Source organism: Vicugna pacos, chromosome 17 (genome assembly GCF_048564905.1).
Source record: "Vicugna pacos chromosome 17, VicPac4, whole genome shotgun sequence".
In the NCBI taxonomy this organism is placed as follows: Eukaryota; Metazoa; Chordata; class Mammalia; order Artiodactyla; family Camelidae; genus Vicugna; species Vicugna pacos.
This window is the reverse complement of record NC_133003.1, coordinates 52,179,043-52,203,526: the sequence shown is the minus strand read 5'-3', so window position 1 is coordinate 52,203,526 and position 24,484 is coordinate 52,179,043. Positions and strand designations below refer to the sequence as shown.

Sequence of the window (24,484 nt, the reverse complement as noted above, 5' to 3'; positions counted from 1 at the left end):
TTTTTAATCATGAAAGGGTGTTGAATTTTGTCAGATACCTTTTCTTCAGTTGAGGTGACCTTGTGTTTTTTTCTCCTTTCTTTCTGTTATTGTGATGTGTTGCATGGATTGATTTTTGTATGTTGATCCATCCTTGCATTCCAGGAGTGACTGCACTGGATCATGGTTTATAATCTTTTTAATATGCGGCTGATACCAGTGTGCTAGTATTGTGCTGAGGAATTTTGCATTGGTGTTCCTAAGGGATGCTGTTACCCAGTATTCTCTTCTTGCAGTGTCTTTGCCTGCCTGGTATCAGGGCAATGCTGGCTTCATAGAATGAGTTTGGGAGTGTTCCCTTCTCTTCAGTTTTTTGGAAGAGTTTGAAAAGGAGGGTGTTGATTCTTTAAATGTTTGGTAAAATTCACTAGGGCTGTCCAGGGCTTTTTGGGGTGGGGTGGGGCGTTGATTACCCGTTACAGGTCTACTCAGATTTTCTGTTTCTTCATGATTCAGTCTTTGTAGGTTGTATGTTTCTAGTTTATACATTTCATCTAGGTTATCCAGTTTGTTGGCATACATTTGCTCACAGTACTCTTACAATCCTTTTTATTTCTGCAAAATCAGTTATAATATTTCTGCTTCCATTTCTGGCATTATACATGTTCTGACTTAGCAGGCTCTGACTTACAGAAGCTGCAGTTTTCACTCAGTGCCTCACTCCTCTATCTTCCAATAAAATTAAATCCTCTTTGCGTAAGTTAATGTTGTATTACCTAATTAGGATACTACCACAGATACTTCCCAGTGTCTCCAGTATATAGAACCCTCTGAATACTATTTTTCATACAAACAAATCAGAGGAATTTTCGGTTTCTTGTTATTTTCCTGTGAAGACATTCCTTCTAAAGTCCTCTGACCTCCTGCTCCAGTCCATACTGATTGCTCTGTAAGCCTGCTGTGCAGCTGTCATCCTTTACTTCTCTCTTGTTTTAGATTCTTTGTTTCCTTGAGTTCCTATTGGTTTTTTTCCCTTAAAAAAAGTAAATAACATGTTCCAATAGCTTCCAAAGAAAGGGTGCATCAGAGGCAAATTGTTTTTAGACCTTACGTATCTAAACATGTCTTTATTTACACCCACATGATTGATAGTTTGGGAATAGAAATCTAAATTGGAAATAACTTTACTTCAGAATATCGAGGCATCATTTTATTGCCTTCCAGCTTTGAGAAGGCATTCACACCTTGGTCCTTGTAGGCCCTTTTCTCTCATTCTCTCCTGCCTTTACTGCCTTCCCCTGTGCTGCCACCTCCCCGCACCCATTGTTAAAATCTTCTCTTCACCCCTGTTATGAAATGAAACAGGAATGTCTCTTAGAGTGCTTATTTTTTCATAAATTGTACTGGGCACTCAGAGGGTCTTTTCAGTCTATAAACTCATGTCCCCCTGTTGTAGGAATTTGTTTTAGACTAGTTCTCTGATAATTTCTTCCCTCAGTACCTTTCCGGTCTCTCTCCAGAATTCCTAATTAATTAGATCCTGGAGCTCTTGGACTAATCCTTTCATTTCCTCATCTTTTCTCTCCTGTTTCCAGCTCTGCTGCATCTACTTTCAGGGAGATTTCCTGGCTTAGATCTGTCTTCAGCTCTTACCAGTTGCTTGAGTATGTTCTTTAACCTGCTGTGCCAGCGTCTCCAGCCAGCCAGCGGGTTAATGACTGTACTTACTGTAGGGGAGCATTGTGAGGCTTCAGAGTCGCTGTGGGTAAGGCCTGGCTGGTAGCAGGTATACACTGTGGCACATAGTAACCGCCCAGCTCCTGCTCTTCTTGTTTCTACAACTGTTTTCCTTTTTGCTATCTTATTTTTCATTTTAGGAACTTTTTTTTTCTTTTATAGCAACTTTTTTTCCTTTCTCAGTTGAAATTTTATTGGTTGTTTTGAGGATCAGTATGCAGATGTTTCAATTTGTATTTGTTATAATGTACATTCTGAACATTTACAAAGCCATGCAGTTGTGAGATTTTTTTCTAAACAGTTATTCTCGCTTAAACTTTGGAAGAAATTTTTTTAAGAAGATATCAAGTACCAGTATCTTCAAATGTTGATAAACTGTTACATCATAAGTCCCACTAATTCACATTTAATATATACATACTCACATTTTCAGTCTTTTGCAGCGCATTAACAAAGTTCCTAGGAAAACTGGACAAGCATGACCAAAGATGTTACAGAGTACAGGCAGTTCGGACAGGCAGAGCCAAGATCAAGGAGTGGTTTTCTCTAGCAAACAGTTTTACTGAAAACAAGAGAGCAGAACTAATTTTAAAATGCTGAAGGAATAGTAAATGCACTGCGACTCAAAGTTGTCAGGTTCAGCGTGACTGATATAATAGGACATGAAAAGCACCCTTATCTGTGACCTTTTAAGCTGACACCCAAGACAAAGCGTCCCGTATTCAGTACCCAACTGTTTCCATTACTGTCTGGTTGTACTGAAAACAAGCAACCAGCAAATGGTTCACTTCTCCAAACAAACAAAAACAAAAAACCAGAGCATTTACGCTTGAAAAATGGGATGTGGTGGGATTCCCTCCTTCCTAAAAATGTTTCAAGATCTACTAAAAAATTTGTGTTTACAAAATAGCAGACAACAGTATTCCTGTGGGTTGTACAAGAAGTGACAGGGACTACTGATAAGATTTGGTGTGATTTGGCTTCTTTCTCTCCTGCTTCATCAGAGGCTGGACTCTCCGCCTTTCAGTTCTGTTTTCTGCAGGTAAACCTTCAGTTTCTAGTTCTAGTATAGAAACTTCTAGTCTTGAAGTGGTAGGTAAGCCACTTTGGCCTGTTTTTCCTTTACTCCTGAGTGGTTTTTGTTTTTGTCTGAAGAATTATCCTTTCTCTTTTTGGCTTTGTTTCTATTTTTGCAGGAGCAGGTTTAGCCCACAGCCTTGTCTTTTGGGTTCCTCCACCTCCACCCCTGCCCCTCAGGCGTGGCCAGGAGCCCCGGGGCAGGTGCCATGCTCTTCCCTCCCTCCTCCGCCCAGGCCCTGCCACCCGTAACCTATGGCAACTTTTTCTTGTCTCATGGATGCAATAATTTGTCCTCTTCCTGTGAGGGTGTTCATTGCAGTTTTTGCTCTTTTTAAGTTTTTGTTTGCTTCTTACATAGTTGCTGTTTTACCCAAGCTCTTTTTTGTTTTATGTGGAAGCTTTCTTCATGTGGAAGCTTTCTTCAAGTAGCTAATGTTCCTTATTGTTGGTTCATATTTAAAAGTGGAGCACTTAAAACTGAAAACAGAAACACTTTCCGAACATAAGTAAGTTTTGTCAACTTTGGTTTGATTTTACTTTGGGGTGATTAGATACACACCAACACGTTTTGTTTGGACGGTGTCACTGGCTGTAGGTTTCTTTTCTGTGGCCATTCAGTTTCACTGGGCAAGAATTGTTCCGTTTCCTGTCTGGGGATATATGCCTTGTCGCCAATATTTTTGTTGCTGTTGATTTTAAAGCTGTGGCGCAAGATTGGTGTTTGAGGTTCACCTTCAGTACTTAATCTGCCTCTTTGCAAACTGAAGAATGGGGGCTTCCTCCTCACTGCGAAGATGGTTTCATGTGTCTGGTCTGGTGCCCTGTAGGCTGCCCCTTCCCTGCAGGGGAAGGAGGAGGTGTGGCCATGGTGGCGAGGTGTTCGGCCTGTCTCTCAGCCCAGCTTTCTGTGGGACCTCCGCATCTAGTACTGCGCCTTTCCAGGGCTCTGGGGCGGGGATTAGCTTGTTTGTCATTAGTATTCCCCTCTAGCCACTTGGAGTTCAGCTTTGTTCAGCCTGCTGAGTCAGCTTCCACTCCACCATCTGCTTTCCATCTTCCTAAAATGTGTTAGTATTTGTGACCCACTGTCATCTCCTTGACTATTCCTTTTGTCCTTATGCATCTATACATTTTTTAAAATCCTTTACTCTTGCTTAAATGTGATCTGATAAAGGAACAGAGGTGATAAATGCATGTGAGTGTTTGCTGTATTTAACTGGAAGTCAGGGAAAGTATTACTGGTAAAGCAGATTGAAGTAGTTCATTGATAGACTTCAGTGTGCTCCGTAAATACCCCAGTCATTGACTGTACCAGGAAGTATTTAAGGCGTGCTTACTGTGTGCAGTCTGTTAGGATTGTTGTGATTTTTAAGATACTCTGCCCACACGATGCTTCTCTTCTATTGGGAAACAACAAACATCTAAAGAAACGAAAAATGTCGAGAGCAGTAAGTGCTATAAAGGAAAGTGAGGATAGGAAGTGATGGGAGCACATTCAGGGAAGACATCTGTTAGAAGGTAACGTTTAAGTGGAGGCCTGAACGCAGTAAGAGAGTGACTCGGGTGTGAGCGTCGGGGCGTGGGGTGTGCTCCAGGAAGGGAAGAGGAGCGCGGGCCTGGCACAGTCGGGGGATGGTGCAGAGGCCTGTGTGGCAGGGGTGCAGGGAACCAGAGGGGAGGCAGTAGGAGACGAGGGCAGGGTGGTAGGTAAGGCTGGACCGTGGATTATATAGGCCGTGGCAGGAATTTGTATTTTATTCTGTGTATGTTGGGAGCCATTGGAGAATTTGAGCAGATTGGCCCATCTTTGAGAGCTGAACCAGGAGCCTCCTGATCGTGCAGACTGCTGCACTGAGTTCCTGACCGGACAGACCACACTCTCCTCCCTGATGGTGGGCAGTTGGAGGTACTCCCTGTTTTTAAACCATTGCCACCCGTGGTCCCTGCTGTGGGATTCACCTGCATGGCCACGTCCATACCACACTACCCCCGCTCACTCCTTGGTCTGAAGTGGCTTCAGCCAAAGTATGTCCCTAATAGACTGAGTTGAACTGGTAAGATTCTTACTCGTAACAATTGGAAAGCAAGCATTTCTGTCCTTACATGAAATAATGCATTTCTGAAAAACCGTATGTTCTACACACTGAAAATAACAGAGCTTATGGGAAAATAGCATTCAGGGTCACCCAGAGCTCTAACAAAAATAATAATTAATCCTAATAAAAATGCTAATATAGTTTAAAAGATGTTAAGTTCCTAATAATCAAACATTAGAGTAAATATAGGATTTTGTCTTAAAGATAAGGTGAAAGTAGCTTTGTGGAGGAGGCTATAAGGAAGGGTTAAAGATGCTGAATTGCTGCATAAATGCATAGACTGGGAAGAACCATGCGATGAGCTTTTCCAAGAGAGAGCTCATGGCCAGAATGAGACAAGAGGAAGAACCTGGTGCAAACAGGCATCTCTCACAACACTGAATTCCTGGGAGCTTGAATGGCAGTGTGCTTTGCATTCTGATACAAAGTGTTAAGGGGTTGGGAGCAATCACTTGTAAATCAGGATGATCTCAACTGTTTCACGGTATCATTTCTCTGTTTACAGCTTTGTAGACTCGAATTCACATCCCAGAAATGATCTTGCAACAGAGCATGCTTTGCTAACAGTGATGCCTATTGAGCCCTTACTGTGTGCCAGGTACTGCTAAGCTCTGTGTATCGTCTTGCTTGATCTTAACGTGTACCTGTGAACTGGTGCTGTCACTTTTCAAAGTTAAGGAAGCCGAGGTTCAGGGGAGGGTTAAATGACATGTCTGCTGGCACATACATGGTCAGTAAAGGGCGGCAGTAGACGCTGGAGTTAGAGGATCATACAGTGTCGGGGCTTGAGCTGATGCCAGGTATGAGCCCAGGTTGCGGGGGAACATGGAGTGAGAGAAAGCCGGCCCTCAGAGAGAAGGCGGAGAGTGGCGAGACTCAGAAAAAAGCAAAGAGGAGTGAGCATGTGGCCTCAAAGAGATGGGGAGACACTGCCTCCTAGCACTCCACTTCCCAGGGGGCACGGTCGCACATCCTGAGCCTGGGTTCTGAATGTCCTTCCCGCAACTCTCCCCTTCACTTTAGCAACGTTGTGTGTCAGTTTTAACCAAACAGCCACTGCCAAAGCACCCAAACCCTGCCAGTTCTAATATTTGATATGTGTCTGGCATGTCACATTTCAAGGATATAAACTTCAGTTTTCAGTAAATAGATTAGTTTGACGCATTTTCCCTATGGAATTGGGTAAGTTATCTGTTGGGGCTCAAGCCTGTGGCTCTCGGCTATGTGCATGGGTTGGTTTGGGGTGGAGAGGGTGCTGTGGAGACAGGGAAAAAAAGGTCAGGAACCGAGGGAGAGGGCTTGAATTAGCTCCAGTGTTTTGTCTTTTTTAGTTTCTTTTTGACATGAAGGGTCAAGTGTAATCTATTCTGAAGTAACTGTGTGTGACCATTGTCCTGAATTTTATGGAGCCATTTCCTTTTCTCTATGACTACCACCTGTATATATGTTGCTCCATTATTTTTTCTAATTTTAAACTTCAAATCAAAGTAATTCTTTTGTACATCGTCTCTTAGTTGTATCATTTGCTCAATGTATGTTTTTGAGATTTGGTCGTGTTGGTGTGTGAATCTACAATTGCTTCCTTCTCTCTAGGCACAGCTACAGTGTTCCATTGTGTGCCTGTCTCATGTATTTCTTCTGCTGCTGGTGGACATTTGGACTGTTTATCACTCCCCCTTTGAGGGGTGACAGGGTGATGGTGAGACTGGGAACAGCATTTCCGGAAACCTTCTTACACATGTCTCTAGTGTACATGAGCAAGAGCTTCTCTAGTTACATGGCTGATAGCTGGCTGGCTTGCTTGAACAGGATGTTCATGTTCAACGCCAGACTGTTTGCAAAGGGTTTTACCCCGTCCATTGCCATCAGCATTGGCTGGATGAGAATTACCGATGCTCCACGTTCTCGCTAATGTGTAGTAGGATCTGACTTTCTAGTTTTTTGCCTATCAGGTGTATGTGAAATTGTTGCTCAGTATGGTTTATTTACATTTCTTCATTTATTAGTGACATTGAGCATGCTTTTTTATTTTTATGGGCTGCCTCATTTTATGAAACTGTGTTCTTAAATGTATTTTTGTTTTGTCTTTTCTCATTAATTAGTAAAAGTTCTTTATGTATTTGTGATGTTAATCCTTTTTGGTTATATGCTTTGTGAAAATATTCTCAGTTTATGGCTTATCTTTTCATTCTTTTTACAATATGTTACATTCCTCAGTTGTTCCCTTTTTTGTTTGCACTGTCTGTGTCTTAAGAAATTCATCATTACCCCAAAGTCACAATTGTTAAATTGTCTCCTAAAGACTGAGAGTTTTTGCCTTTCAGAGTTAGGCCTTGGACCCCCTGGAACTGACATTTAAGTATTGTATGAAGTTTTATAATAAGGGTCAAGTTTCCCTCACTTTATTCTTTGTCTTTAATTTAAGAGTGTTGGGAATATCCTTGGTCCTTTGATCTTCCGTGTAAATTTGTTAATTAATTTATTAAGTTATGTATACATAAAGAAAAAAACCTGCTGGCTTTTTAAAATTGGAATTACATTTACTTTATGAATGAGTTTAGAATTTGTATCTTGATGACACTGAGTCTTCCAATCTATGAACATAGCAAATCTTTCCATTTATTTAGTTTTAATTTTTTTCTGCAAAAATATAGCGTATCTTTCATTTGATTTGCTTCCCAATACTTTGTTCGATGATGCTGTTTGTAAATACTATAATAAAATTTTGTTTTCCAACTCTTGCTGGTACACAGAAATATGCAAGTGATTTTGTTTATAGATTTTTTTTAAAATTCAGCAATCCATCTCTTACTCTAATAATTTCACTATGTATTCATTTGGATTTTTTTTTTTTCTTGCCTTTCTTTCTTGGCTAGAATCTCCAGTACAGTGTTGAATAGAAGTGGTGAAAGCAGGCAGGGTTGTCTTGTTCCTCGTCTTTAAAAGCAATGCTTTCAGCAAGACAGTCTCTTCTGTTCCTAGTTGGAAAAAAAAGTTGTTATACTCCAGAGATGTTGGGTTTTTATCACTTTTTAAAAAATCTACTGAGATAGTTATATGATCTGTCTCTTTTGATCAGTTAATACAGTGAATTAGATTGATTTCGGTTTTTTGGGGGAGGCAATTAGGTTTATTTGTTTACTTATTTATTATTTTTTAATGGAGGCACTAAGGATTGAACCCAGGACCTCGTGCATGCTAAGCACACGCTCTACCACTGAGTTGTACCCTCTCCCCAGATTGATGTGTAATGTTAAACCTATCTTAATTCTGGGGTTAATCTCAACTTAATCATGATTTACACAGGCATATTTTAGATTCAGTTTGCTAAATAACATTTTGTTTAGGAATTTTCCATCTGTGTTCATGAGTAAGACTGGCTTTAAATTTTCTTGAGTTTTGGTAGCAAGGTTTTGCTAGCTTCATAAAATGAATTGGAAGACAGTTCCCTCCTTTTCTACTTTCTGTAATAATTTATGTAAAATTGGAATTACTTGGTTCTTGAATGCTTGTAAAACTCCAGTTAAACTACTAGGGCTTGGAAAGATTTTTAGCTACTGATTTAATTTCTTTTATATTTAAAGGACTATTCAAATTGTTTATTTGTAATGACTCAGTTTCAGTAAGTTATATGTTTTCCTAAAATTTTGTTTCAACATCTAAGTTTTCAAATTTATTGTCATACAGTTGTTCAGAATAACTGTGTTTTATATTTTTAATGTTTGAAGCACCTCTGGTTACAGCTCCTTTCATTGCTAGTATTGCATTATTTGTGTCATCTCCCTCTTTTCTCCTTGCTTGCTTTTAACAGGGCTGCGTTCACAACTTCACATGTGCTTACCTGCCATCCGTATGTCATCTTCGATGAAGTGTCTGTGCAGGTCATTTGCCTGTTTTTTTTTTTAAGTTGTTTGCTTTCTTATTATTGAGTTTTGAGAGCTCTTTATATATTCTAGGTACATATCCTTTATCAGATACATGGTTTCCAAATATTTTTTCCTGATCTAGGCTTATCTTTTTATTTTCTTAACAATGTCTCTTGGAGAAGTTTTTTATTTTGAAGAAGTCTAATTTGCTTTTTTTATTTTATGACTTATGCTTTTGATGTCATATCTAAGAATCTTCACCTAACTCGAGATCACAAAGATTTTTCTCTGGTATTTTCTGTAGAAGTCTTATAGCTCTAGGCTTTACATTTATGATTGTCTTTTGTTATTTTTAGCTTAATCACAGTATAGTAAGAATCTGGTCTATATGAGTCTAATTTTTTGAAATTCATTAATTTTTAGTTTGGTGTGTTACCTTCTGGACTTTTTTCCTAAGTATTTGTGTTCATACATTTGTAACTCTAGAAATATGTAGGTTTTCTACTTTAAAGTAAATGGAATCACACTAGATAGATATGATGTTCTGCAAGTTGCCTGCTCTACTTTGTCTCAGATGTAATGATATATATATACATAATTCTTTTTACTATCATAGTATTGCATATATTAGAGCTACATTTATTTAGTCATTCTACTTTGAAGCACATTTAAGTTGTTTCTGCATTTTCTCAAACATAAATAGTGTTACAACAAACATCTTTGAATGTGACACCTCCTGGGCTCACATGTTGGGTGTATTTCTCTAGACTTGAAATAGAATTGCTGGATTGAAAGCTATCTGGGTGGAATTTTATCTTCAGAGTTTTTCTCTTTTTCTTTCTTTTTCTTTTTTGTTTTTAACAGTTTTTTCATAGTCATTTAGCCTTACATGCAAGAAGTACCTGGGCCCCACTGGTAAGCTCAGTTGTTAATTCAGGAAGCATTCAGTGAGTACGTACCGTGTGACCCTTCCTTCTAGGGGTTTTCAGTTCCTTTCAGACCCAGTGCTCCTACTTACTGCAGTATTTTTTAATGACCCTTTTGCTATACTAGAAAGATATTCATAGGAAATATAACCATTCATGCACAAATAACTTCAGAAACATCACTAATACAATAACTATATTTAGGAGAAATAAAAGGAAAGCAGTTTATTATAAAGTAGTGTGTATTTTGTGTAAATGCCTGGGCACAGCTGTCATGGAAGATGTAATGGAGAAGTCAGGTGGTTGCATGTGAGCTATGACAAGAGTAGTAAGATGAAGCTATTTTGTAGGTGAAATATAGAGAGTGGATTTGGAATAAAGTTAGTTTAGAATAAGAGTAGACCTATTTGTTTGTAATACAGTAGGAGAAAAAGAGTTACACAGGAAATGAGGAAGTATAATGTCTTGTGAAAGAGCTGAGCCTTACGTAGAAGGATTGTGTCAAAATAATTTCCTCTGGTTTGTCTGTAACAGGATGAATGGTGACGATCTGTCAGTGAGGACATCTCCTTTCTTAAAATCTCACTGCATTTAAGGTTTATACCTTTAATGTCTCATACTTAAAAAGGGCTTTGGATACGACACCCTTTTATTGGTCCCAGAATAGTGGATTAGAAATTTTTTTTATCTACCCAGAAAAAAAACAAAAACCAAAAAGCTAAACATTTTTTATAGGAAGAAATAACATCTAACTCAAGATCAGTAGTTTTAACACTGCACTTGATTTCCTCAGAGCAATTGTACAGGCATGCTCTAAGTTTATATAACACGTCACACTTTGCATTTATTGCCTCATTTAGTCCTTCCAATGTCCTGTGATGAAAGTGGTATTAACCTCAATTTTACAAATGAGTAAACAGAGGCTTAGAACAATTAAGGGACTTGTCCCAAGCCACCTAAACGGGATCTGGCATTGTATCTAAGTGTGTTTGCAAGTAACTAACTGCCCACCAAGGTGTTTCTGTCTAGATTGTAGTTGCAGAAATGTATAGCCTAATTTTAAAGTATCTTCACTGGCAGTTCTTTGTTTTGGAAACAGGTTTTTTTTTTTAATTGATTATAAAAGTGATAACAACGTTCTGGAAATTTTGAAAAAGAGAAGAAAATCATATTTCCACCATTTTGACACATCTGTCACTATCATTTTATTACTTTGTCACCTCCCCATGTAAAATAACAACCTTTCCACCAGTGACTCTGTCACTGTGTCTTCCTTACTATTACTTTCCTCCGTAAAACCTGACACACATATATACCTGTTTATCATGTAGAATGTAAATTCCAGGGAGGCAGGAACTTTGTTTCATTCACTGTTGTTTTTCCAGTATCTAAAACACAATGTCTGGAACATAGTAAGCACTCAGTGTTAAGATTTCTTTATTGAATAAATAAACTTACTCTTTTTTGGTCCTTTTTTTTTTTCATACACATGTCACCCAGTTGTAATTACCCTGTGCATAGAACTTTGTGTCTTTTGATTTCACAGAATGTTAATTTCAGACTGTCATCCTTTCTATTGGTCACTACATAGGCTGCAATGACCATCATTTTTCATAGCTACATAATTTTGTATCAACGGAGCACAGTATAATTTACTAACCTGTCTCCTAGTTGGGGACATTTAAGTTGCTTCTGACCTTTTTGTATTATGAATTAACAGTGATAAATATATTCATGCTTTACCAGTGATGAAGGGGTCTAATAGCAAATAGCAACAGAAACCAACTCTTGCTGATTTAAACAAAAATGAGATTCTTTAAAAAACATTAAAATATAAATGAGGACGGATGGATAACTTGACAGAATTACCCGAGGACTGGAGAAGTAGCTTTGCAGCTAGGAGCTACACCCAGAGCTCATGGAAGAGCCGGTCTAAGGCCGTGGTTGTGCACCACCCCGAGGCCAGACCCGGGCTCCTGCCATGTCTGATTGACCCCTGCCCTCCTCCAGGGGAGGCCAGACCTGCGAGTATCTGGCATTTCCTGCCTCTGCAGTTGGAGGAGGGCTCTGCCTCATCTGAGCCTGAGAGGAATTCCTGCATTACCTAGGAAAAGAATTAGGGCTACACACGGATAAAGCCATTTCTGTTCTTCGGGCGATTTGTGTAAGGTGGGCTCCTGGAAGTAGCGTTGCCGAGTCAGAGGGCATGAGCAAGTTTTTTTGATGAGAGAGCAGACTGGTTGATCTCAATAGTTAGGCCTTTCAGCTTTTTGCTTCCTGGGATTAATCTTTCCTTGACATGTCATTTATTGGCTGTACTTAGTGAATAGAGTGTTTCTTAGAACTTTAAATAGTTGTTGAAGTGGAAAGACTTTTAGTCTCCCCTTTAAAAAAGGAGAATCATCTTTTTTCCCCTTGATTTTTCCCTTTTGGGTTGTGGTGCCTAGGTTTGTGCTAGAATCTGGAAGATGGATGGCATATGGTTTTACCTTAGATTGTTTTAAGTTAGCATACATAGACTTGTGTTCATTATTTATCGCAGTGATGTGAACTTATTTTTTTTAATTTCCTTCCTTTTTTAATCCCCTCCTCCCATCCTATATAAAAGTAAATTTCCCTAAAATCGCCTTCTTCCTAGCCTTCCCCCAGGCCTTCATTTGTTTGGTTTGGTTTTTGACAAGTGATCAGGAGTCACTTGATGTAGTTGTTTGTGGGAGCCTTAATGAGGTAGTAAGTCTCCGTGTCAGATGCAGACTACAGCTTGGCTTAGGGCCAAGTGCTCTTAGCCCCCGGCCAGAGAATCTGTCGTTCCAGCTCCACCTCCTAACTTTCTGTGACCTCCCTCAGGAGCTCCCTTTCCTCTGTGGCCTTGGGGAAGAGGGTGGTGGGAGGCTTGCATTAGAAGCCTGTTCCTGTCTCTCACTCGCGCTCACTACAATGGGAGGCTTGGGTGGCTAGAGCTCAGACCTGAGCAGCAGTCACATGCCTGGCACTGGTTGGGTGGAGGTAGTCAGGTGTTGGTTAAATGAACCCGATGCTGTTATTCTTGTGGTTTTTCAATATAATGCAGACTGTTATGCTGTTGCCTTCCCTTTGAATGAACAAGAAACTTGCGAAGACCCCATATACCTTTAAAAATACTGCCTTAATGTCCTGTGAAGTTGAAAATGCTGTATGCAGAATGTGGTACTTCTGAGTTCTCCAAATCTTCCCTTTACTCCTTGTAGTTTTAAACCTGTTTTGAGTTGGTGGGACACCATGGTAACATTCTTCCGAGCTCTCGTTCAGGAAAGGTGGTCTGGAGGGGGTTGTGGGGAGGGTGGCATTTAGCAAAGGCAACAATCTAAATGAAGGGAGACCTTCGTCAAGCAAAGTACATCTTCCCTAGAAACAATTAATCACGTTATTAGACAAACTGCTTCAGCAGCTGGTGGAACAGCAGGAACATGTCAGTTTGCTTCCTTAGTTACAGAGAGTGATGGTGTACCTGACCTTCAGCAGAGCGGGGTCACAGAGAGGGCATCTCTACGCAGCTCCGCCTGGTCTTGGTGGAGGGATCTGCACTGGCAGATGAGTTCCCCCACCAACCCTTGGCTGTTTTGGTTGGACTCTCTGGCCGGGAAGGTTGCTGAGGAAAAATGTAAATAAAGCTGCAGAGAGCCATTGGCATGGTAAGTGTAGTGTCCTGAAGAAAAACAAGCCTAATTTTGAAAGCGTTCTCATTCTTTCTGTTTCTGGAGGGAAGCCTCCTTGTAATGCAGCGTGTTTCACAGGCACTTGTTTTTAGAGCAGTTGGTAAAACAGCAGTGGGTTTAGATGCCTATTATGTATGTGAAGGAAATCAGTTTAGTGTCGATTGCTATTCTTAGCACCTAGCAAATTATTTCTTCACAAAAACTTGTATTTGAGTGTGCTGGGTGGATTCAGGGGAGGCAAGAGCTGTTTGTTGTTGTTTTCAGCAAGTTAACCTGCCTCTGAACAGTGGTGGTGAACCTTGTCATGCTTAAACACCTCGTTTTATATAATTGGGGGTAGTGGCTGTTGATTTTGGTTCTTTATTTTTGTGCCCAAGACTGTAGAGCTGTAGTTTTATCTTTCTAAACGTATTATCAACTTGCAAATTTAAAAATTAGTTAAGTCTGATATAAATGAGGCTGATTTATAATGCTAAGAGTTGATGCCTCCATTGACTTTAGTATAAAGAAGAGCTGGCCTTCCCGCTCATCAGGCGTAGGGTAGGGTCATGGACACTGGTGACATAGGCTCTGGTCCTTGGTTGGAGGTGAGAGGTGAGCACTGTGAAGACCAGCAGCCTTCTCTGGATTCGTCCTCTGTGATACGAGTTGCAGCACAAAGGAAGGTTAACTGCGCACTGACCCTTCACCACGCTTATTATTTCATGGTCCTCTGAAATACAAGTAAAAGGAGAATGTGGTACATTTCAGTTCAGGCTGGAGATGGCCCCTGCCTGAAACCCTTTACCCACTTAGGTATTTGTTTACATTGTTCAGTATTCCACTAGAAGTCGGAAGTTCCTGATTGAGACTAGTAACATGTTGGGTCTAAATGACCTGGATCCTCCCCACCCCCTGCAGGGTGTGAACCTTGTTGCCCTATTAGTAACTCATGGGAATGTTGCAGCCAAAAACCAGAATAAATTACAGATTTAGAAACTCTTAATTTTGCTCCTTAGCTGAATGCTGTTCAACCTAGTTGTTCATCCTATAGCAAATGACTGCATGTTAACACAAATTTTTTCTAAAAATTATTTTCTTAAAAAATGCTGCCAAGGCAATGTCATGTTATGGTGGAATAGAGACGGTTCTCACTCCAGTATGAGCCTTCCCATCAGCCTCATAATCCCATATGTGTCAATGGAAGCCAGTACACCTTGGTTTATTTATGTAATAAACTACCAAGGCAGGTGTTGTTTGGTACCTGCAGAATGTTTAATTAGCCAGCAGACACAAGAGTGGAGTAAAACTGAAAAAAAAGGTGTAGGCGGAGTCCCATTATCAAGGACTATAAAAAGGACTTCTTTATTCCAAAGTTAGAAAGGGCTCATTCTCTAAGCAGTCATTGTGGGACTAATACGTGCCTGACCTTGGGAGTAAAAGAAAATGTTCCTTCCTGCCCTCTGAGGTGGACTTGAGCAGTTACAGGAAGGGCCCTGTGGAGAGTGCTAAGATGTAGGTGCTCCGGGGGCCCAGGGCAGGACATGGGTGCCAGGGTCCCAGGAGTCCTGGCAGGTTGGCCGAAGCAGCAAAACTTTCCTGAACTCTTAGACGGTAAACATTTGTGTGTTGGGTAAGTGTAGTTATCTTTATTTATTTATTTTATTGAAGTATAGTCATTTCACAATGTTGTTTCAATTTCTGGTGTACACACACCCACACAGCATAATGTTTCAGTCATACATATACGTACATAAATTCATTTTCATATTCTTTTTCATTATGGGTTACTGCAAGATATTGAATGTAGTTCCCTGTGCTCTACAGAAGAAACCTGTTGTTTATCTATTTTATATATATAAGTTAGTATCCGCAAATCTCAAACTCCCAATTTATCATTTTCCACCCTTTCCCCCACCCCGGTAACTATAAGTTTGTTTTCTATGTCTGTGAGTCTGTTTCTGTTTTGTAAATAAGTTCATTTGTGGGGTGGTTTTTTTTTTTTAATCCCACATATAAATGATATCATATGGTATTTTTCTTTCTCTTTCTGGCTAACTCCACTTAGAATGACATTCTCCAGGGCCATCCATGTTGCTGCAAAGGGCGTTATTTTGTCATTCTTTATGGCTGAGTAGTATTCCACTGTATAAATATACCACAACTTCTTTATCCAGTCATTTGTTGGTGGACATTTAGGTTTGTTTCCATGTCTTGGTATTGCACACAGTGCTGCTGTGAACATTGGGATGCATGTGTCTTTTCAAATTAGAGTTCCTACTGGATGTATGCCCAGGAGTGGGATTGCTAGATCATATATTAAGTCTATTTTTAGTTTTTTGAGGAATCTCCATACTATTTTCCATAATGGCTGCAAAGCATGGTTAACTTTAGAAAGGGTGTGAAATGGAACTGCTGATTTTACCCTTTAAGTGTGAGTCAAGGACTATGCTCTGGAAGACCTGTGTCGAAACATACTTTCACGCCCTACTTGCTCATGGTTTGAGTCCTTTGGATTAGCAGTTGTCCTGTCAAAGTGCCAGTTCTCTGGCCACGTATAACACAGGCATTAATACTTCAGTGTGAACTAAATGATCGTGTTCTTTGCAGCTTGAGCAGATTGAAGGAGTGGATAATAGGCTAAGGCAGAGGGCCAAGACTTATATCAGGTGCTGAAAAGGTCGGCAGGAGAGGATGGAGAGGAGAGCTGCCACTAGTCAGAAATGCATCTACTGTTTTCAAGCCTTGTTACTAAATTAACTTTCTATCACTGTGCTAAGTGATATTCAACAAAATGCTTCTGAAAGAAAAAGTAGACTCCCTGCCTTGGTGTCTGTTCATAAAAATTAGACTCTAAATTCACACAGCTGCAGGAGTTTCTGGGAGGTCCCATCATGACATCACTGGTGCCAGTAGAAACACTGTCTCTTTAAAGGCCGTAGGAGTAGGAGATCCCAAACATCTTCCCATTCACCCATCACTTCTGGAATGAAGCATCCTTCTGCTAAATCCCAGAGAAGGTTAAATCTGTTCACCCAATGTAAATTGATTACTGAGCTACAGGGAGCCTGTTGCCAACATGACCCATGCGAATTTATAGAGGCCCTTGGGCTTCTCATACAAACAGAATCATAAAATTTGAAAACGTATCCCATCGTGTGCGGGAACCAGAATCCAGGACATTTAAACTGTAGCTCAGGCAGGACTGGAAAGCTGACAGATAGTCTTGGCACCAACCTACATGTCCTCTGCTGTAGCTGTCCACCCTCCCCCACAGACGCTGGAAGGTACAGCCACTTGGATTGCTGGGCACACCCAGCGCACAGCCCCAGGGGGCACAAGGTCAGTGCTTAGCAATTCTAGGGAAGTGTGGGCAAGAGTCACTGTGGCTTACTAACTTAGAAAGCTTCTCTGAGTCCCTGTGGAATACTTTTTGAATACTGTTATTCTTTTAAGTAAACTTTTTTATTGCAATATAACATACATTTGTTCACAGTTCATAAGTGTGGTACACAGTAAATTACCACAGAGAGAACAGTCTCATGCAACCACTACCCAGGTTAAGAACAGAATAGAATTTCCTGGCCCTCTCCCAATTACTGCGCCCACCCTCTTCCCTAAAGGTGACCTCTATCCTGACTCCTTACACCATGGAATGAATAATTGTTTATTTGTTCATCATTTGTTAAAAAAAATTTTTAAGAGCTCTATTAAGATGTAATTCATATGCCATACAATTTACTTAAAGTGGACACTGTTCTGTGGCTTTTAGTATATTCATAAGGTTGTGCAGTCATAACCCCTATCTAGTCCCAAAAAATTTTTCATTATTTCGAAAAGAAATCCTTACACCCCTTAGATATCCCCCTCCCTGCCGTTTTACTGTTCCCCCAGCCACAGGCAACCACTAATTTACCTTCTGTCTTTGTCTAGAGTTGCCTATTCTGGAAATTTCATGTAAGTGAAATCGTACTGTATGTGGCTGTAGTGTGAATCAGTACTTCATTCCTTTTTATGGCCGAATAATATCCCATTGTGTATATTTACCACATTTTGTTCATTCATCAGTTGGTGAACATTGGATTGTTTCCACTTTGGAGCTATAAGGAATAATGCTGCTACTGGTGTACCAATTTTTACATGGATATATGTTTTCATTTCTCTGAGGTATACACCTAGAAATGGAATTGCTGAATCATATGGCAGGGCTAAGTTTAACTGAAGAACTGACACTTTTGCAAAGTGTCTGTACCATTTTGTATTCCCACCAGCAGTGTATGAGAGTTCCAGTTTCTCCACATCCTTACTAATACTTGCCTTCCTTTTTTTATTACAACCATTCTAATGGGCATGAAATGGTGTTCTAATGTGGTTTTGATTTGCATTTCCCTAATGACTCATGATGTTGAGCAATTTTTACAGGCTTATCGGCCATTTGTATAGCTTCTTTGGAGAAATGGTCTCTTCAACTCCTTTGCCCATTTTTTAATTGGCTTTTCTTTGGTATAATTATTGAATTATAAGTGTTCTCCATATGTTCTAGATACAAGTCCCTTATCAGATATGTGATTTACAAATATTTTCTCATTCCGTGGGTTCCTTTTTACTTTTTTTATCGTGTCCTTTGAAGCACAAACGTTTTTAATTTTGAGAGAACCCATTCTATCTTTCGTTTGTTTATTTTTCTTTAAGTATAGCAGCTAATAAATCATTGCCTAATGCAAGGTCATGAAGATTTACACCTGTGTTTTCTACTTTTTGTGTATGATGTGAGGTAGGGTTTAGTATTTTTTTAATTAAAAAGAAAAAGAAAAATGGAAAAAAGAAAATAAGAATTTTTTGTTCAAGGAGACCCTCAGTACAATTTATCATGTGTAACAAAGATACTTATACACTGTTTATAATTTAGGTTGCTTAAAACTTAGAAAAATTTTTCAGGAAGTTTGTGATAGTATTAATAGCAACTATGTACTGAATGGAATTAATACTTAACATACTATTTATTAACCCTCTCATCAATCCCATAAAGTAGTAACAAATATATCCATGTTGAATTTGAGAAGCCTGAAGTTTAGAGAGTTTCAGTGACTTTGGTCAGGGTCAGAGTACATGTTTGAGAGCCCAGGTCTGGCTGATTCTGTAGCCTATGAGTACTCAGGTAATGCTGGTTACTTTAAGACTTCTAAAAAATAGAGTGAGTATCCAAATCAGAAATTCAGCATACTGTTTTATCAGTTAAGAAATTAAAGTATCTGAAATGGGTAGAATTAACTGGCAGAGTAATAATAGACTCAACCAAAATTCTGTATGTTCATTATTGAAGAAGGATTTAATGTCTTTGCACTGATAAGGTGACTGCCAGCCTTTTATTCTTAATTAATTACAAATAAGCATTGCTAGCAGATATGTGTGCATGGATGCTGAGAGATGCGTCTGCCAGATTTGAACCACATCAGCCATCTCTAAGTGGTTTGCGCCTGTTGTGCCTGTCTCTTAACCAAGAGAAAACTAATTTATAATATAAGCATTTTGTAAACCAAAAATCACTGTGAGAATATTGCATTCTGTTATCTTTTTCTAGTGACTTTTTTGTTGGTAAAATTAATGCTTATGAAAAAGTATTTTCTTAACTGTCCCACTAATTTATTATGCTGTGCTTTATAAAATTGAGATATAATTCACTTACATTAAATTCACCCTCCTTGAAGTGTACAGTTTAGTAGTTTCTGACACCTTCACGAGGTTGTACAGCCATCACCACTGCCTAATTCTAAACCATTTTCGCCATCCCCAAAAGGACCTGTATCTGTTAGCAGCTGTTTCCCTTCCCCCATCCCTTCAGCCCTGTTTTCTACTTTGTGTGTATGGGGTAGCCACTGATCTAGCTTCTATCCCCATGGGTTTGCCTATTCTGGTCATTTTATGTAAAAGAAATCATGCAATATATGATCTTTTGTGACTGATTTCATCCATGTTACAGCGTGTATCAATACTTCATTCCTTTTTATTGCCAGTGATACTCCATTCATAAATATATACCACATTTTCTTTGTCCATTCATCTGTTGATAGACATGTGGGTTGTTAGACATTTGGATTGTTTCTACTTTTGAGCTGTTACGAATAACGCTGATGTGAACATTTCTATACAGGTTGCTTTGTAGACATAAGTTTGCCTTTCTCTTCAGTATATACCCAGGAGAAGAGCTATTGGTTCATATGGCAACTCTATGTTTAACCTTTGAGGATTGGCTAGACTGTTTTCCAAAGAGGCTGTACCATTCTATATTTTCTCCAGTAGTGTATAGAGTTCCAGTTTTTCTACATCCTTTTCAACACTTGTTATTGTCCATCTTTTTTGTTGTAGCTATCCTAGTGGGTGTGAAGTGTATCTCATTGTGGGTTTAATTGTATTTCCTTAATAACTAATGACGTTGACCATCTCATGCTACTGGTCATTTTTATATCTTCTTGGATGAAATTTCTGTTCAGCTCCTTTGCCTCTTTGTTTTGTTTAAATATTATGTTGTAATAGTTCTTTATAGTCTATGTGTACATGTCCGTGTGTCAGATACATGATTTGCAAAAACTGTCTCCTATTTTGTAGACTGTCTTTTCGTGCTCTTTGAAGCACAAAATTTTAAAATTTGGATGATGCCCAGTTTATCTAATTTTTCTTTTGTTGCTAATGCATTGGTATCATATCTAAGAAGCCATCACCTGATCCAAGTTTATAAATATCTTGTCTCACTCTGTAGGTTGCCTTTTTACCCTATTGATATTATTTTCTGTGCATAAATTTTAAAAGTTAATTTTGTTTAATTTGGTTTTTTTTCTTTTGTTACCTGTGCATTTGGTATCATTCATCATTCATCATATCAAATCCAGTGGTAATGATATTTTTCTCCTGTGTTTTCTTCTTAGAGTTTTATAGTTTTAGGTGTGACATTTAGGTTTTTGATCCATTTTGAGTTAACTTTTGCATGTGGTATAAGGTAAGAGCTCAGCTTTGTTCTTTTGCACGTGCATCTCCAGTCTTCCTGGCACCACTGACTGCAAAGACTGTCCTTTCCCCGTTGAATAGTCTTGGCTCTTTTGTCAAAAAATCATTTAACCATCTATACGTGGGTTTGTTTCTGCAATGTCTATTCCTTTAGTCTATATGGCTGTCTTTATGCCAGGACCACAGTTTTGTGACTAGCTTTGTAGCACATTTTGAAATCAGGAAGTGTGAGTCCTCAGCTTTGTTCTTTATCAAGGTAGTTTTGTCTATTTTGGAATCCCTTGTGATTCCATATGAATTTTAGGATAAGCTCTTCTATTTCTGCAAAGAACATCATTGGAGTTTTGATAGGAATTGCATTGAATCTGTAGATCACTTTGAGTAATACTGTCTTTTTTTTAAACATTTTTTATTGATTTATAATCATTTTACAATGTTAAGTCTTAATATTGAGTGGTATTAAGTCTTCCAATCCATGACTATGTTTCCATTTATGTCTTTGATTTCTCCTAGTGAAGTCTTATAATTTTTGATGTACAAATCTTTTACCTTCTTGGTTCAGTTAATTCCCAATTATTTTATTCTTTCTGATGCTATTGCAGTTAGAATTGTTTTTGTAATTTTCTTTTCAGATTGTTCATCATTTGTGTATACAAACACTACTGATTTTTGTGTGTTGGCTTTGTATTCTACTTTCCTGAATTCATTTATTATTAGTTCTAAGAGTTGTGTGTTGGTGTGTGTTTTTTAACATACTAAAAACCATTCAGTTTTATTAATTAACATAGATTAAGTTCACGTAGTCTAAATAAAGCCTTTCACAATGCACTGTATGATCCTAAGTCAAAATACAGATTACAGGAATCCAGAGGCATTCTTGTTCCTCCTATACACTGATCTGGGGATTGGGGATTGTGATTTCTGTGGTTTACAAAATAGAGGCTAATTATTTAGTAAACATGAATGTACAGTAATTTGATGACCATTTAGGGAAGAGTTACTTTTCCTGTGACGATGTCTTTATTTGAAGTGTGTCAAATAATATTCATGATGTCTGTTGCTTTTATAAAGATACACGTGTGTGTGAGTGAGAGAGAGAAATCTTCAGGATTCTCTGTGTATAAAATCATACCATCACCTCCGGGAAGGGGCAGGGAGGGGCGAGGCTACCGTGGATGGGGCTCCCCGACCCTTGGGGACCCTTCTGGATCTCTAGTAGGTGTGGCTTCCTAGGACAGGGTATGGGCAAGGCTACTGATGTTGAGGCGGAGCTTTCAGGAGGAGTGGCTTCAAGGAGCTTTGGCTTGAGCTGGGCTAAAATCCAAATATATGTAGGCTGCTTGAAAAAAGTTTTACTTATTTTCCAATTTGGAGACCTTTTCTTCCCTTTGCTTGCCTAATTGCTCTGGCTAGAGCTCCAGTGCAGTGTTACGTAGAGGTGGTGAAAACAAGCATCCTTGTCTTGTTCCTAATCTTAGAGGAAAACCTTCCGGTCTTTTACCATTGAGTAGGATGTTTACTGTGGGGTTTTTTCCCACATACGGCTTTTATTATGTTGAGATAGTTTCCTTCTATTCCTAGTGTGTTGAATGTTTTTATCATGAAACATGATAAAACACTGTTTGTCCCTAAGTTGAATTTTTTCAAATGCTTTTTCTCCTATTGAGATGATCATGCCTTTTTTCTTCATTCTGTTAATGTGGTGCATTGGATTGATCAGTTTTTGTATGTTGATACATCCTTGAATTCCAGGAGTAAGCCCGGCTTGGTCATGGTGTGTAATCTTTTTAATATGCTGCTGACATTAGCTTCCTAGTGTCTTGTTGAGGATTCTTGTATCAGAGTTCGTGAGGGGTACTTGTCTGTATTTTCTTTCTTCATAGTATCTGCCTGGCTGTGATACCGGAGTAATGCTGGCCTCCTAGAATGAGTTAGGAAGTGTTCCTTACTCTTCAGTTTTTTTATGAAAGTTTGAGAAGGGTCCTTTAAATGCTGGTAGAAATGACCAGTGAAGCCATTAGGTCCGGGGGTTTTTCTTTGTGGAGAGATTTTTTATTACTGAGTCAGTCTCTTCAGTAATTAATAGGTCTATTCGTGTTTTCTGTTTCTTCACTGTTTAGTCATGGTAGGTTTTGTGTCTCGGAATTTGTCCATTTCATGTAGATTATCCAAGCATACAGTTGATCATAGTATTCTCTTTATAATCTTTTGCATTTCTGTGGAATTGATAATAGTGTCCTCACTTTAATTTCTGATTTCAGTAATTTGAGTCTTCTCTCTCTCTTTTCCTTAGTCCATCTAATTGAAGGTTTGTAATTTTGTTGATCTTTTCAAAGAACCAACGTTTAGTTTTGTTGATTTTTTTCTCTCTTCTTTATTAATTAATATAAAGATTATTACTTTCTTTCTCCTGCCATCTTTGGATTTAGTTTTGTTTTTTCTCCTTAGTTGTAAAGTTGTAAGAGTTAGTTTGTTCATTCGAAATCTTGTTTTTGAATGTAAGCATTTATAGTTCATAAATTTCGCAACGTCCCCAAAGTTTTGGTATGTTGTGCTTTCGTTTCTATTCACGTCTGAGTTTTTTCTAATTTCCCTTGTGATTTTCTCCTTAATGCATTGGTTATTTAAGAATGTGTTGTTTAATTTCCACAAATTTGTGATTTTTTTCCAGTTTCCTTCTGTTGGTGATTTCTAACTTCCTCCTTTTATGATCAGAGAGGATAATTTGTATGGTATCTTTGAAAATTTGTTGAAACTTAATTTGTGGCCCAACTTACAGCCTGTCCTGGGGAATGTCCCATGTGCCTTTGAGAAGAAAGTGTGTTTGTCGTTTCTGGGTGGGTGCTCTGTATAGTGTTAGAGCTAGTTAGTTTGTAGTGTTTCCTTACATATCTTCTGTCTGACGGTTGCGCCATTATTCAGATGGGCTGTTGAAGTCTCTAGTTGTTGTAGAACTGTCTGTTTCTTCCTGAAGTTCTGTTGTTTTTGGCTTCACGTGTTTTTCTGGTTGTTAGGTGTGTGTTTGCTAATTGTTACATCTTGCTGTGTTGAATCTCTTATTATTATAAATATCCCTGTCTGTCTCTGATAACCTTTTAAAATTCAAAGTGTTTTGTTTGATTTTAGTATAGCTCTGCTCTCTTCTGGTTACTTTGGCATGGAATATTTTTTTCCTTCCCTTCATTATCAATCTATTTGTGTCTTTGTTTCTAAAATAAGTCTCTTGTATGCAGTGTATAGTTGCAACATGAGTTTCTCTACAGTATTCTACCAGTATCTCTTTTGACTGCAGAGTTTAATACATTTGCATTTACAATAATTACTGATGAGGAGGGACTTCAAAGTGCTACCCTAGTGTCTTCCCATTTCACCTTGCAGGACTCCCTTGAGCATGTCTTGCATGGCAGGGCTAGTGAGCATGAACTCCCTTAGCTTTGGTTTATCTGGGAATGTCTTGATTTCTTCCTCACTTTTGAAGGAATTTTGCCAGGTATGGGATTTTTGGTTGGCGGTTCTTTTTCTTTGAGCACTGTGACTGTATAACTGTCTCCTGGCCTCCAAAGTTTCTAATGAGAAATCTGCAGATTATCTAATTGAGGGTCCCTTGTACGAAACAATTTGCTTCTCTCTTGCTGCTTTCAAGATTTTCTCCTTCTCTTTGTCTTTTGGAAGTTTGATTATAATAGGTCTTGATTTGGATTTCTTTGTGTTTTTACTTGGAGTTCCTTGAGCTTCTTCAATGTTCATGTTCATGTCTGATCAAATTTGAGAAGTTTTCAGCCACTGTTTTCTTCAAATATCCCCTCTGCCAACCCCCTCCCCCCAAGACGCCTCTCACACAGTGCACGTACTGGTGTGCTTACTGGCGTCCTGCTGACCCCTTAGGCTCTGGCCACTTCTCTTCAATCTTTCTTCTTTTTGTTCCTCAGGCTCACTAATTTCCATCCAGTTCACTGATTCTTCTGCTTGTTCAAATCTTCCTTTGAATTCCTGTACTGAATTTTTCATTTCAGTTAAACTTTTCAGCTCCAGAATTTCTTTTTGGTTTCTTTTTAGGTTTTCTATATTTTTATTGGTATTTCCCTTTTGCTCCTATATTATTTTCTGACTTTACCACATCTTCC

General features: G+C 38.8%; 1 protein-coding gene across 9 annotated transcripts in view; it reads left to right on the top strand.

The window, feature by feature from the left end:
* NR2C2 (nuclear receptor subfamily 2 group C member 2) overlaps positions 1-24,484 on the top strand; it is a 90,372-nt gene that overhangs the window by 27,928 nt on the left and 37,960 nt on the right. Inside the window, exon 3 of one of the 9 annotated variants that reach the window (XM_072941911.1) lies at positions 5,398-5,490. The exons of the other annotated variants lie outside the window; for them this stretch is intronic. The gene's annotated coding sequence lies outside the window, so the exon portion shown is untranslated. The remainder of the gene's footprint in view (positions 1-5,397; positions 5,491-24,484) is intronic. 9 annotated transcript variants of the gene reach the window in all.